Source organism: Salmo trutta, chromosome 5, assembly GCF_901001165.1.
Source record: "Salmo trutta chromosome 5, fSalTru1.1, whole genome shotgun sequence".
Lineage (NCBI taxonomy): Eukaryota > Metazoa > Chordata > Actinopteri > Salmoniformes > Salmonidae > Salmo > Salmo trutta.
The window spans coordinates 66,423,393-66,438,519 of record NC_042961.1 but is presented as its reverse complement, the minus strand read 5'-3'; the positions used below and the strand labels follow the sequence as shown (position 1 = coordinate 66,438,519).

The 15,127-nt window shown below is 41.4% G+C and overlaps 1 long non-coding RNA gene across 2 annotated transcripts; it reads right to left on the bottom strand.

The window, feature by feature from the left end:
• Positions 1-5,499: 5,499 nt before the first annotated feature.
• On the bottom strand, positions 5,500-11,021 carry LOC115194877 (uncharacterized). 2 transcript variants are annotated; one of them, XR_003878525.1, is made up of 5 exons: positions 10,922-11,021; positions 9,840-9,918; positions 6,665-6,796; positions 6,434-6,529; positions 5,500-5,586 (listed from the first exon to the last, which is right to left on the bottom strand). It is a non-coding gene; the product is annotated as an uncharacterized LOC115194877 (long non-coding RNA). The 2 variants fall into 2 exon arrangements; XR_003878524.1 differs by lacking the exon at positions 5,500-5,586 and adding an exon at positions 6,190-6,314.
• Positions 11,022-15,127: the final 4,106 nt, after the last annotated feature.

Genomic DNA, 15,127 nt, shown 5'->3' with positions numbered 1-15,127 from the left:
CTGTTCTCTATCCAAAGCCAGAATGCTCACCGTGCACAGCAGAACAGGATTCCGGTTATATTCAGTGGTGTAGGGAGGTCAAAGTCTGAACATTGTTATTATACAGATTAACAAGCACACGACAGAATTCATGCCTTTATTTTTGTGGTGACAGAACTTTTGCTAATAGTTTTTATACTTTGTCCATAATGTAGAGTCCTTTGTGGTTTTCATTGAGTTAAAGGAGGATGGTAAATGTGATCTGCATAGCAATTGACATTCCTCGTCTGTATACCTGCACACAAGTGAGCAGTTCAGTCTTCTGCACGCAATACAGCTAACCTTATCTTACCTCATGATAATCCATTGAATTATGTCCATTCTCCTAAAATGAACACACAGGAATAGATGGTATCGAACAATATTTAGATCATGCAATGCAGCGGTCCCCAACCTTTTTTAGGCCACAAACCGGTTTAATGTCAGACAAAATTTTCACGGACCGGCCTTTAACCTCTCTAGGGTATGTGGGACGAACTCGTCCCACCTACGTAACAGCCACTGAAATCCAGTGGCGCGATTTTTGAATCGTTAGAAATACTATTACTTAGATTTCTCAAACATATGACTATTTTACAGCTATTTAAAGACAAGAATCTCGTTAATCTAACCCCACTGTCCGATTTCAAAAAGGCATTACAACGAAAGCAAAACATTAGATTATGTCAGCAGAGTGCCCAGCCAGAAATAATCAGACACCCATTTTTCAAGCTAGCATATGTCACATAAACCCAAACCACAGCTAAATGCAGCACTAACCTTTTATGTTCTTCATCAGATGACACACCTAGGACATGTTATACAATACATGCATGTCTGTTCAATCAAGTTCATATTTATATCAAAAACCAGCTTTTAACATTAGCATGTGACGTTCAGAAAAAACATACCCCCCGCAAACATCCGGGGAATTTACTAACAGTTTGCTAAATTACTCACGATAAACGTTCACAAAAAGCATAACAATTATTTTAAGAATTATAGATACAGAACTCCATGCACTCGATATGTCCGATTTTTAAATTGCTTTTCGGATGAAGCACATTTTGCAATAATCTAAGTACATAGCCCGGCATCACAGGGCTAGCTATTTAGACACCCACCCAGTTCAGCCTTCACCAAAATCACATTTCCTATAAGAAAAATGTTCTTACCTTTCTTGTTCTTCGTCAGAATACACTGTCAGGACTTCTACTTCAATAACAAATGTAGGTTTGGTCCCAAATAATCCATCGTTATATCCAAACAGCGACGTTTTGTTTGTGAGTTCTAGACACTATCAGAATGCTACATCACGGTCTCGCGCATGGCGCATGGCGTGACAAAAAATGTCTAAATATTCCATTACCGTACTTCGAAGCATGTCAACCGCTGTTTAAAACCAATTTTTATGCCATTTATCTCGTAGAAAAGCGATAATATTCCGACCGGGAATCTGCAATGAGCCTAAACAGCCGAATGAAATTTCTCCACGGGGACGAATCGTGCATGCGCCTCATTCAATGGTCCTCTGATCGGCCACTTACCAAAGGCGATAATCTGTTTCAGCCTGAGGCTGACTCGTCATCCTTCATGTTTTTCCCGGGTTCTGAGAACCTATTGGAGCCCTGGGAATTGTCACGTTACAGCTAAGATCCTTACTTTTCAATAAACAGATGCAAGACGCACGACTCCTTGTCAGACAGGCCACTTCCTGCATGAAACCTTGTCAGGTTTTTGCCTGCCATAGGAGTTCTGTTATACTCACAGACACCATTCAAACAGTTTTAGAAACTTTAGGGTGTTTTCTATCCAAACCTGAACAATAATATGCATATTCTAGCTTCTGAGTTGGTGTAGGAGGCAGTTAAAAATGGGCACATATTTTTTCCAAAATTCTCAATACTGCCCCCTAGCCCAAACAGGTTTTAAGGTGTGGCGGCTAAATACACAAACTAAAATGATACGACCGGCATAAAAACAGGTATTTTTTAATTATAATAAACGTGAATCCACTGTGTACTCGTATTCAACTTTATTAGTAGCGTCCTCGTAACATCGCAACATAACATGAGTAACGTCCTCTCTGCCCCCTAACGCTCTCTGGTCACTATGGTAACGTTTAAACATGCCTTAAAAATAAGATACAGCACAAAAATAAAGTGCATGAAAAATACAACTCACCATAACGCTAAATCAGTGGGAGCCCTGAGCTTGTTTCTCTGCAACGAGACAGTCCCATCTAGGGGTAATGGGAGACAATGACACCCGAAGTGTGTTGCTTATGTCTTATGTCCAGTCTACTCCGTAATTTTGTTTTGGTTGCTGTCACTGCAGAATATCCCGCTTCACGCAAATAGGATGTCGGAAATGGCAACAGGGTTTTCAATGCTGTTGTGGCGATCTCAGGGTTATTCTGCCGTGACTTTAATACAGAACACCGGCAGAGTTGTCTCGAACATACTTTTAAGGCCGCTGTCATTTGCGATCTCCAGCAGTTATTCTTCTTGCATAGACATGCTGGAATCACCTGGTTTGTTGACAAATGGGTCGCGGATCCATTCCTTGGCAGTTCCTGGGTCTTTTGTGGTTGGGAAGTAGCGCTCAAACTCTTTTAAAAGCAAAGACAGGTGATCGTGCACCAGCTCGGGCTCAGTCTCTTCCAAAATCCCCGCCAATGTTTGAAACATGTCAAATATACCTCTGTTCACGCGCCGTCCCCACGAATCCAGTTTGGCTTTAAATGCAGCTACTTTATCTGCCAACTTGAAGACAGTTGAAAACAGTTGTCATTTTCCCCTGAAGTGACCGATTGAGTTCATTGAGCAGGTTGAATATGTCGCACAAGTAAGCGAGTTTTGCAACCCATTCCTCGTCACTGAAATGTGCTGCCAGCGGTGATTTTTTTCCTGAGAGAAATCTCTGCAGCGGCTCTTGTAATTCAAACACTCTGGCCAGCGATCTCGCTCGGAATAACCATCTTATTTCTGTGCTTCGCGTTCATTTTTCATTATAAAACATTGTTCAGACTCAGATAATAAATAAAACGGAAATAATGTAAGTTATTTATTCTTTCTCTGCGGCCCGGTACCAAATGACCCACAGACCGGTACCGGTCCACGGCCCGGGGGTTGGGGACCGCTGATGCAAGGGACAAACCTCACCTTGATCTTTCCCTTTCAGTTAAGCGCCTGCTACTGTCCATTCAAATCGAAATGTTTGTTAGGCAGGTAGGTTCCTGCAAACCCCCCTCCAGCTAAGGAGGTTCCTTGATGAACCCCACCTTCTATGGGGTTCTTGGACAAACCTTTCTGGGGCTATTTTCAGTGCCAAGAACCGTAATGTTCTTCAAAGTACTGCGGACCTTAGAACTCTAGTGAAACCCCACATTTTTATTGTACTCTGACTAGGATTCAAAAGGCACTCGCACGTCTCTTTGTTGCAGGTGCATGGTTTTTGAATAAGATGAAGAACACTGTTCATGCTAGTCTCACTGCTCTAAAGCTGTACGTATCGGCCTTGTCAGAGCTTTCAGTGTTCACAACCTGCACCTCTATGTTGATATTGCTCCAACCACATCCATTCAATGCATCCAATGGGGTTGGAGTATGAGAGAAAATAAGTGTTACCCAAAAATAACAATGTGCGTTTCATGAGTATTCTAATAAAGTGTGTACATAACGTGTCAAACAAGACTAAAATCGCACAGAGTACATAGACCTATCAAGTAAGTTTCCGTACAAGAATAAAACATGAGTAAACTAAAGTGGCTGCATTAATTCATGTTCACATTTACAACATAAATAGGCATTTCATCATTAAGACCTTTTGGGAATAATGAGGGTGAAAATCCCTAAACAATCTTCAAAAGACACTGATTTGACCCCACCATCAAAAGACACTGATATGACCCCAGAATCAAAAGACACTAATATCAAAAGACAATATGGCGGTTGTTTTGCTTTTCACACAAGCCTCACCTGAAGGTAGACCAGTTAAAAAAATGAAAAGACATATACAGTTTATTAGGTACACCCCTCTAGTACTGGGTTGGATCCCCCCCATTGCCTCCAGAAAAGCTTGAGTTCTTCAGGGCTTGGAAACATTGCTCAATTGGTATCAAGGGACTTAACGTGTACCAGGGAAACATCAATCCACCTCCTCCACCAGCCTGTACCGTTGACACCAGGCAGGATGTGGCCGTGGACTGATGTTGCTTCCACCAAATCCTGACTCTGCCATTAGCATGACGCAACAGGAACCGAGATTCATTGGGCCAGGCGATGTTTTCCACTCCTCAATTGTCCAGCTTGCATGATACCTGACATTCTCTTTTGACGTTTCATCAACGAGCTGTTTTCACCCTAAAGTACTGCCACTGATTGGATGCTTTTTGTTTGTCGCAACATTTCCCTTGCTGACAGGTGTATAAAATCGAGCAAGCAACCACGCAATCTCCATAGACAAACGTTGGCAGAAGAATTGCCTTACAGAAGAGCTCAGTGACCTTCAATGTGGAACCTTCATAGGAAGCCACCTTTTCAACAAGTCAGTTTGTAAAAAGTCTGCCAGGAGAACGCTAACTGTCCGAATGCATAGTGCCAACTGTAAAGTTCGTTGGAGGAATAACGGTCTGGTGCTGTTCATGGTTCGGGCTAGGCCCCTTAATTCCAGTGATAAACAATCTTAACGGTGCTGCATACAATGACATTGTAGACAATTCTGTGCTTCCAACTTGTGGCATCAGTTTGGGGAAGGCACTATCCTGTTTCAGCATGACAATCCCCCCGTGCAGGTTTATCGAGATTGGTGTGGAAGAACTTGACTGGCCTGCACAGAGCCCTGACCTCAACCCCATTCAATACTTTTGGAATGAATTGTAACTCCAACTGTGAGCCAGGCCTAATCGCCTAAAATCAGTGCCTGACCTCTAATGCTCATGGCTGAATGGAAGCATGTCCCCGCAGCAATGTTCCAACATCTAGTGCAAAGCCTTCCCAGAAGAGTGGAGGCTGTTATAGCAAAAACAGGCCCAACTCAATGATTTTGGAATGAGATGTTTGACAAGCAGGTGTCCACATACTTCTGGTCATGTGGTGTGTGTTTTAGTTAGCAAATTATAGGCTGAACATTTCCTTACCCCTCAAGTTATTAATTCCCCTTCACCTAGGGCAATGATGTGAATCACCCATACTTTCATGCTAGCTAATACTGTACTAACCATGTTCATTTTCTGGCAAGTTGCCTCCAAATACTGGCATGAACATGAAGTACCCTAACCATGATTAGATTAGTCTGGCCCCAAAAGATCAGAAGGAAGCAAATGTAACAAAACCAGGAGATATGAACCATATTTCATCAAGTCATCCTACAAGTTCTAATACAACATTTACTCATGTAAAGACCAAGAGCATGTACTTTATTTTACAGGATGATATAATGCATGAAGCAAACAATGGAATGATTTAGTGAAATGTGAAGATGTAGATTTAGTAAAGGGGTCTTTCATCCCTCTGTGGCCTGGAACAATTCTTCAGCCTCAGAGTAGCATGGTTCTGACTGTGGACTCTGTATATATTGGAATGACATTTTGATGTCTATGGAGGACCAAAGCTGCCATAGAGTTAAATTAATATATAAAGAGAAATCCACAAAAAAAGGAAATACTGACAGATTTGATTCCACAGTCAACGTCCTGCAATCAGAGTTAGGATGCTAATATTTGTAAACTCTTTCAGTTGTTTTCTGTGGGTGTCACTGAGTAACCTGATGCCCCATATCATGGACCCTAAGATCATAGGAGTAAAAAAAACAACCTTGCCTGTGCACGTGACTAACCCCACAACCCACTTCTAAACTGTCCATCTTTCTGATTTCCACCAATCAGAGTTGATGTCAGAGTGATTAGAGGGACAATAGAGTGCTGAGTACCAGGCAGTTAGCAAGTGTGGTAGGCTACTAATGACCATCACCAGCATCAGAGCTTGGAGAAGCCTAATTACTAAATGGTCACGTGGAATTTGACTGCCTTCATGTCCTGTAACCACCGGTGTGTGGGGGTAATACAGTCACCATAACAGCCCTACTCCTTCCTCCATTTCCCAGAACTGGACTGGTTCAGATAAATTGTTCAGCATATCAGCACACCAACAATAAAGAGAGCAAATCATCAACAGTTAAATCTCTGGATTTCTTTATTTATTTGTATGGAATGTGAATCAGTTCCTGTAGTACAGTAAAGAAAACTGTCAGTCTTTTCAACGTCTTCGTTCCAACATTTTTGTCTACGGCCACAGCTACAATTACAGACAAAAACAACAACAACATAAACATTAACATCCAGCTGCAAAGAAATAACATTTAGTGAATGAGTGAGAGTGTGTGTGTGTGTTTGTTTCTTTGTGTGTATATACACCTTGCTGGAACAGTTGCTAGCAGTTGATAGCAGTGCCTGGTGGAGTCTCCGTACCCTGGATCTTCTTTCCAGTACTGGTCACACACCAACAGTAACCTACCAGAAAAAGACATGTTAAAAACCTGTTACAAATACAATATTTACACATTTTACTGTAACACATTGAATTGTCACATTCAACTGAATTGGAGAATTTACTGTGTGCTTCTGTGTATGTGCGTCAGTGGTAACCTGTAGAGCTCCAACATTGCTCAGGGGTGTATTGTCCATCGTCATCACAAGTCGGGATAAAGGCTCCAATTGGGCCATTTATCACGGCATCTCTAGCACGCTCACAGCGAGTCTTGTGTCGTATCATACCATCTGGATAAACAGGTAACATACATTGTAATGTTGACATAACATTGCTGGACATACATTCTGGATGCTTGGGCTGTCAATCTCAATCTTATACATCTCTGGATCAAGAGAAGTGGCAGGCGGTTAGAGAGTTGGGCCAGTTACTGAAAGATTGCTAGTTTGAATCCCTGAGATGAGAAGTTGAAATATCTGTCTATGTGCCCTTGAGCAAGGCACAACCTTAATTTATAGTGTCACAGCTGACCTTTTTAACCTCTCTAGGGTAAGTGGGATGAAATCGTCTATTCAACAGCCAGTGAAAAATCAGCGCACCACATTTAAAACCACAAAATGTCATAATTCAAAGTTCTCAAACATAGGACTAATTTACACCATTTTATAGATACACTTCTCCTGAATCGAACCACGTTGTCCGATTTCCAAAAGGCTTTACAGCGAAAGCAAAACATTAGATTATGTTAGGAGAGTACATCGACACAATAACCACACAGCCATTTTCTAAGCAACTAGCATGCATCACAAATACCCAAACCACAGCTAAATGAAGCACTAACCTTTGACGATCTTCATCAGATGACACTCCTAGGACATTATGTTATACAATACATGCATTTTTTTTGTTCGATAAAGTTCATATTTATATATATAAAATCAGCATTTTACAGTGGCGCGTGACGTTCAGAAAATATTTTCCCTCCAATACTGTCGGTGAATCAACATCACTATGTACAAAAATACACGTCATAAACTTTGGTAAAATATTATACTATCATTCAAAGAGTTATAGAATTAACATCTCGCAATAATCTGAGCACTGCGCCCAGAAAAATACGCTTTGCGATACAGATAGCCGCCATGTTGGAGTCATCTAAATTCATAAATAGTATTAGAAATATTCACTTACCTTTGATGATCTTCATCAGAAGGCACTTCCTTGAATCCCAGATACTCAACAAATGTTGTTTTGTTCGATAAAATCCATAATTTATGTGCAAATAGCTCCTTGTGGTTCGCGTGTTCAGTAGGCTACTCAAAATGTACGAAGCGCGCGGAAAATGTCACGACGAAAAGTAAAAACAAAATCTATTTACGTTCGTTCAAACATGTCAAACGTTGTATAGCATAAATCTTTAGGGCCTTTTTCAATCAGAACTTCAACAATATTCCAACCGGACCATTGCATTGTCTTATAAAACGTTTTGGAACAAAGCAGCCACCCACATGAACGCACGTCTATGTAGTGATGGCCCTCCCGTTGTAACCAACTTTCCAGGCTTCTCCTTTGGTCTGTGTTTACCGGAGAAGACTCAAAATGAACCCTAACTCACTGTGTGTTCGATTGGCAATGACTTGAAAGGACTACAAGCACCAGAATTCTCACTTCCTGCTTAGATTTTCTCAGGTTTTTGCCTGCCATATGACTTCTGTTATACTCACAGACATCATTCAAATAGTTTTAGAAACTTTAGAGTGTTTTCTATCCAAATCTACTAATAATATGCATATTCTAGTTCCTGGGCCCGAGTAGTAGGCCGTTTAATTTGGGTACATTTTTCATCCGCCCGTGAAAATACTGCCCCCTACCCTAGTGAGGTTAAATATACTGAAGTATCAACATTAAATGTAATTGATCAAATATACTTAAATTGTTTAACTTGGGTCAAATGTGTCTGGTAGCCTTTCACAAGCTTCCCACAATAAGTTGGGTGAATTTTGGCCAATTCCTCCTGACAGAGCTGGTGTAACGGAGTCAGGTTTGTAGGCCTCCTTGTTCGCACACGCTTTTTCAGTTCTGCCCACAAATTTGATAGGATTGAGGTCAGGGCATTGTGATGGCCACTCCAATACCTTGACTTTGTTATCCTTAAGCCATTTTGCCAAAACTTTGGAAGTATGCTTGGGGTCATTGTCCATTTGGAAGACCCATTTACGACCAAGCTTTAACTTCCTGACTGATGTCTTGAGATGTTGCTTCAATATATGCACATCATTTTCCGTCCTCATGATGCCATCTATTTTGTGAAGTACACCAGTCCCTCCTGCAGCAAAGCACCCCAACAACATGACGCTGCCACCCCCACGCTTCACAGTTGGGATGGTGTTCTTCGGCTTGCAAGCCTCCCCCTTTTCCTCCAAACATAACGATGGTCATTATGGCCAAACAGTTCTATTTTGTTTCATCAGACCAGAGGACATTTCTCCAAAAAGTACAATATTTGTCCCCATGTGCAGTTGCAATCCGTACTCTGGCTTTTTTATGGCGGTTTTGGAGAAGTGACTTCTTCCTTGCTGAGTTGCCTTTCAGGTTATGTCGATATAGGACTCGTTTTTACTGTGGATACTTTTGTACCCATTTCCTCCAGCATCTTCACAAAGTCCTTTGCTGTTGTTCTGGGATTGATTTGCACTTTTCGCACCAAAGTACGTTCATCTCTAGGAGACAGAACGTGTCTCCTTCCTGAGCGGTATGACGGCTTCGTGGTCCCATGGTGTTTATACTTGCGTACTATTGTTTGTACAGATGAACGTGGTACCTTCAGGTGTTTGGAAATTGCTCCCAATGATGAACCAGACATGTGGAGGTCTAAAAAAAAGAATTCTGAGGTCTTTGCTGATTTCTTTTGAATTTCCCATGATGTCAAGCAAAGAGGCACTGAGTTTGAAGGTAGGCCTCGAAATACATCCACAGGTACACCTCCACTTGACTCAAATGATGTCAATTAGCCCATCAGAAGCTTCTAAAGCCATGACATTATTTTCTGGAATTTTCCAAGCTGTTTAAAGGTACAGTCAACTTAACGTATGTAAACTTCTGACCCACTGGAATTGTGATATAATTCAGTGTAAGTGAAATAATCTGTCTGTAATAATATTTGGAATAATTACCTGTGTCATGCACGAAGTAGATGTCCTAACCGACTTGCCAAAACTATAGTTTGTTATCAAGAAATTTGTGGAGTGGTTGAAAAACGAGTTTTAATGACTCCGACATAAGTGTATGTAAACTTCCAACTTCAACTGTAAGTGTGAGGTATGTCACTCTTACCTATGGGAGCAAAGGTGTCTCCCAGAGCAAAAGCTGTGCTGACAAGCAGAATGATGGTCAATGCCACCATGGTGATAGTCTGGAGAGAGAGAGAGAATTGAGCATCTGGCTGTACTGGAATACTCCAAATCAGTGGAATGGCTGTGGGTACTAGAGGAGACGTTAGGAAATCCTGTGTTAGGTACATAACCTACTGTACAGCTGGGGGTACTAGAGGAGAGGTTAGGAAATCCTGTGTTAGGTACATAACATACTGTACAGCTGGGGGTACTAGAGGAGAGTGTCACGTTGTTATCAAGGAGACAGGAATGCATAATCGTTTTTTATTTATTTACCCAAATTACAGATTGCCATGTAAAGGCACGAGGACGAAGACCTAACAAACACGAATACAAAACACAGGGCTGAAACCCAAACAGAAGAGCGAGGTGTACCTTGAATAAATACACAGGACGAGACCAGATAACAAAAGCGCACAATCATACAACACGGGACAAGACCCGTAATCATCAGTGCACAAAACAAGCGGCACGAAAGCCAACACAACAAGGCACAGGTACTCACACGACCAACAACCAACGGACATTGGGACAATAATCGACAGCCCAATTGAGAACAAAGGGCACACTTATACAATTACTATTCAGGTGTGGGTAATGACACAGTTCAGTTTCTAGAGGCCGGTGACGTAGACCTTTGAAACTGGTGCACGGAAAGAGCAACAGTACCGGGGGGGTCCGTGACTGAGAGGTTAAGGAAACCCTGTGTTAGCTACAAAAATGATGCAACTGCTAAGGCAGCATTTTCTCAACTCGGTCCTGGTGATCCCAGGTATCATCTCTTCAACTACATACAATAGATTCACCTAGCACACAGGAACATGGATGCTTCCCAAATGGCTTCTTATCCCCTATGTAGTGCGCTACTTTGGACCAGGGCCCACAGTGAACTAAATAGAGAATAGCTCAGGGCCACAAAGGTAATATGGACCCTTGTCTAAAGTAGCTCACTACATAAGGAATAGGAGGTCAGTTGGGACGCAGACAGGGACAGTGTTAGATGAAGAGATGTAAAAATCTCACCTTCTGAAGTCTTCAGTTGTAGCTTTACTTCTTCAGAGATCTTCAAAGGTCTTCACTGGGTCTCTCTCTGTCCTGCCTGTGAGTTGAGTTCTACCTCTCCCTCCTCTCCTTTTTAAGGACCCGTCCAGTCAGACCCCTCCCTCTATTTTTCTCAACCTATCTCTCATCCTTCAAACCTCTGCATACTTTCTGTCCAGCCCAACACCTGCTGGACCTGTCCAACATCTACCGGTTTGACAGGGTTGGGGTCAATTCAAAGTGAAGGTATGCAACTTTTGTAACACATTCATGTGTTGCATATTGGGTCACAAGATGGTTATGAAGATTATCTTGAACACTGATGTCCTACTGAATGTTCTACTTAATTCTACCTAATTGAAGCTGATGAAGATGTAGTCTGAAGTGCATTATAATGTCTTGGAAACACAATGACATTTCAGAAGGAGATAAATAATGAGGAGGAAAACCTTTTTCATCATTGTGATGTCAGCAGATAGACTTTAGATGCAGCATAACGTTAACTATAAGCTCTGGAATGTTACATTCATTTGAATTAACTGCCAACCCTGCTGTCTGTCTTATTGACCTTTTGCCCCAGAATGTTGGGCATCTGATCGTAGAGCTCCAATGAATAGCAACTGTCGTCAAGTCCAACACCTTGGACAAGCTCATGTTTAAAACACATGAAATCCATTGAGATGATTACAAAAAGGTAGAGTTTTCATTGAAAAACAAATAGTTCAAAATGGCTAAATATTTCAACAGTGCACCGGGGATACTTACTTCTGTGATTCCTGAAATGGCGTAGGACCAGCAGCATTCCTTTGTGAGGAGGAGAGAAGGTGGGAGAGGGTGAATAGCTAGCGTGCCTTTTCTTTGTGAGGGTCAAGCCTCTCTTTCACCAAACCTTGTCATCAAGGTGACTTTCTGTATTTCTGGAAGAACACGACAATGGAATAGATGGATGAGTTGTGTCCCAAATAGAACCCTGTTCCCTACATAGTGGACTAGTTGTGACCCTATAGGCCCTGGTCAAAAGAAGTGTACTATGTAGGGAATATCTTGCAATAGGATTATTGTGTAAGATGGTTCTTATTGTACCCCTGTGGCAAAATATGTTGTCTTAAAAATTGTATTTAAAAGAGTCCTACTCCTTCCTTCATTTCCCAGAAATGGATAGGTTCAGATAAATTGTTCAGCATATCAAACCGACAATAATGATGTCACGTCCTGACCAGTAAAGGGGTTATTTGTTATTGTAGTTTGGTCAGGACGTGGCAGAGGGTATTTGTTTAGAGTGTTTAGGGTTTATTAGATTATGTGTTTATGTAGAGGGTATTTGTTTAGAGTGTTTAGGGTTGGTGCTTTATGTGTCTAAGTAGAGAGGGTATTGGTTTAGAGTGTTTCGGTGTTGTCGGGTTGTGTGTAGGTTAGATCTAGGTGATATAGTTCTATGTGCAGTTTGGATTTGATCTTCAATTGGAGGCAGCTGTTCCTCATTGCCTCTGATTGAAGGTCCTATGTATAGGGGTAATTTAGAATGGGGTATTGTTGGTAGTTGTGGTTGCATAGCTTTGTGTTTAGCCTGCAATCCTGTTTGTCCATACGGTTTCTTGTTTTGTAAAATGTTTGTGGTTTTTTGTAATAAAACGTAAAAATGAGCACTCAACCCGCTGCGCTTTGGTCCACTATCTACGACGGTCGTGATAAAATGGACAGGTTAATCTCTGGATTTCTTCATTTATTTTAATGGAACGTGAATCAGTTCCTGTAGTACAGTAAAGACAACTGTCAGTCTTTTCAACATCTTCGTTCCAACGGTTTTCATCTACGCTCACATCTACAATTGCAGACAGAAACAGCATTCAGAATCTGCTGTAAAGAATGAACATTTAGTGAATGAGTGAGTGTGTGTACTTTGGTGAAACAGTTGATCTTGGTAGAGTATTAGTACACTGGATCTTCTGTCCAGTAGTGGTCACACACCAACAGTAACCTACCAGAAATGGACATGTTAACCTCTTTGGGACACAACTCATCCCACTCAACAGCCAGTTGAATCCTGTGGCGGGTTATTCAAATACCTTAGAAATGCTATTACTTCAATTTCTCAAACATATGACTATTTTACAGCTATTTAAAGACAAGACTCTCGTTAATCTAACCACACTGTCCGATTTCAAAAGGCTTTACAACGAAAGCAAAACATTAGATTATGTCAGCAGAGTACCCAGCCAGAAATAATCAGACACCCATTTTTCAGCTAGCATATAATGTCACAAAACCCAGAAGACAGCTAAATGCAGCACTAACCTCTGATGATCTTCATCAGATGACACACCTAGGACATTATGTTATACAATACATGCATGTTTTGTTCAATGAAGTTCATATTTATATCAAAAACCAGCTTTTTACATTAGCATGTGACGTTCAGAACTAGCATACCCCCCGCAAACTTCCGATGAATTTACTAACAATTTACTAAATTACTCACGATAAACGTTCACAAAAAGCATAACAATTATTTTAAGAATTATAGATACAGAACTCCTCTATGCACTCGATATGTCCGATTTTAAAATAGCTTTTTGGTGAAAGCACATTTTGCAATATTCTAAGTACATAGCCCGGCATCACAGGGCTAGCTATTTAGACACCCACCAAGTTTAGCCTTCACCAAAATCAGATTTACTATAACAAAAATGTTATTACCTTTGCTGTTCTTCGTCAGAATGCACTCCCAGGACTTCTACTTCAATAACAAATGTTGGTTTGGTCCCAAATAATCCATCGTTATATCCAAACAGCGGCGTTTTGTTCGTGCGTTCTAGACACTATCCGAAATGGTAAATCAGGGTTACGAGCATGGCGCATTTTGTGACAAAAAAATTGTAAATATTCCATTATCGTACTTCGAAGCATGTCAACCGCTGTTTAATCAATTTTTATGCAATTTATCTCGTAAAAAAGCGATAATATTCCGTCCGGGAATCTGCGTTTCGGTAAATAGAGGGAAAAAAAGAAAGACGGGGGCGGCCAGTGCACGAGCCTAAGCCCTTTGTCCTCTGATCGGCCACTTGACAAAGGCGATAATGTGCTTCAGCTTGGGGCTGGAATGACGACATTCTGTTTTTTCCCGGGCTCTGAGAGCCTATGGGAGCCGTGGGAAGTGTCACGTTACCGCAGAGATCCTTTGTTTTTGAAAGAGATGTCAAAGAAAGCCAATAAATGGTCAGACAGGCCACTTCCTGTAAAGGAATCTCTCAGGTTTTTGCCAGCCATATGAGTTCTGTTATACTCACAGACACCATTCAAACAGTTTTAGAAACTTTAGGGTGTTTTATATCCATATCTAATAAGTATATGCATATTCTAGTTACTGGGTAGGAGTGTAACCAGATTAAATCGGGTACGTTTTTTATCCGGCGGTGTAAATACTGCCCCCTAGCCCTAACAGGTTAAAAACATGTTACATATAAACTCAGCAAAAAAAGAAACGTCCTCTCACTGTCAAATGCGTTTATTTTCAGCAAACTCAACATGTGTAAATATTTGTATGAACATAAGATTCAACAACAGAGACATAAACGGAACAAGTTCCACAGACATGTGACTAGCAGAAATGGAATAATGTGTCCCTGAACAAAGGGGGAGTGGGGGTCAAAATCAAAAGAAACAGTCAGTATCTGGTGTGGCCACCAGCTGCATTAAGAAATGCAGTGCATCTCCTCCTCATGGACTGCACCAGATTGCTTGTTCTTGCTGTGAGATATTACCCCACTCTTCCACCAAAGCACTTGCAAGATTCCGGACATTTCTGGGGGAATGGCCCTAGCCCCTCACCCTCCGATCCAACAGGTCCCAGACGTGCTCAATAGGATTGAGACCCGGGCTCTTCACTGACCATGGCAGAATACTGACATGTGATTGTATCCCAAATAGCCCTCTATTCCCTATGAAATGCACTACTTTTGACCAGAGCCCATAGTGAATATGTTGCCCTGGACAAATGTAGTGCACTTGTTTTAAAGGCTAATGCTAATTCCACAAACTCTCAATTACCCTCTGGACACGCCCCTCTCCTGCTAACTCACCACACCTGAACTCACTCTGCTAATCACCAATTCCTCTTCCATTCCTTTGGTATATAAGCAGCTTGTTCTACCTGGGTTTGTTCTGCATTTGTGGTGTCCCAGTTCCTTT